Source organism: Cystoisospora suis (assembly GCF_002600585.1).
Source record: "Cystoisospora suis strain Wien I chromosome Unknown contig_8795, whole genome shotgun sequence".
Lineage (NCBI taxonomy): Eukaryota > Apicomplexa > Conoidasida > Eucoccidiorida > Sarcocystidae > Cystoisospora > Cystoisospora suis.
In genome coordinates, this window is record NW_027161573.1 from 3,095 (window position 1) to 3,311 (window position 217).

The 217-nt window shown below is 45.6% G+C and overlaps 1 protein-coding gene across 1 annotated transcript in view; it reads right to left on the reverse strand.

Annotated features, from left to right (window-relative positions):
* CSUI_010895 (family 1 protein) overlaps positions 1-217 on the reverse strand; it is a gene marked incomplete at its 3' end in the record, with an annotated part of 3,051 nt that extends 2,834 nt beyond the window's left edge. Inside the window, exon 1 of the mRNA XM_068070996.1 lies at positions 50-217. The remainder of the gene's footprint in view (positions 1-49) is intronic.

Here is a 217-nt window from a genome sequence, read left to right on the forward strand (position 1 = left end):
TAGATAAGGGTAGTAGTGATGTATGTTGTTTGCATGTGATAGATGTTACCTGTGGTTTGGCGTTAGCGACGTCAAGATCATGTAGCGTGACGACCTGCACAACTTCCTTTCTTTTATGCACATCTCCCTTAGGGATAGGAACGTACTCCTCAACCTCTAAATCGAACTCCGTAGAATGCGCGTCACTACGACCTACACGCTTCACAGCTCCTACATA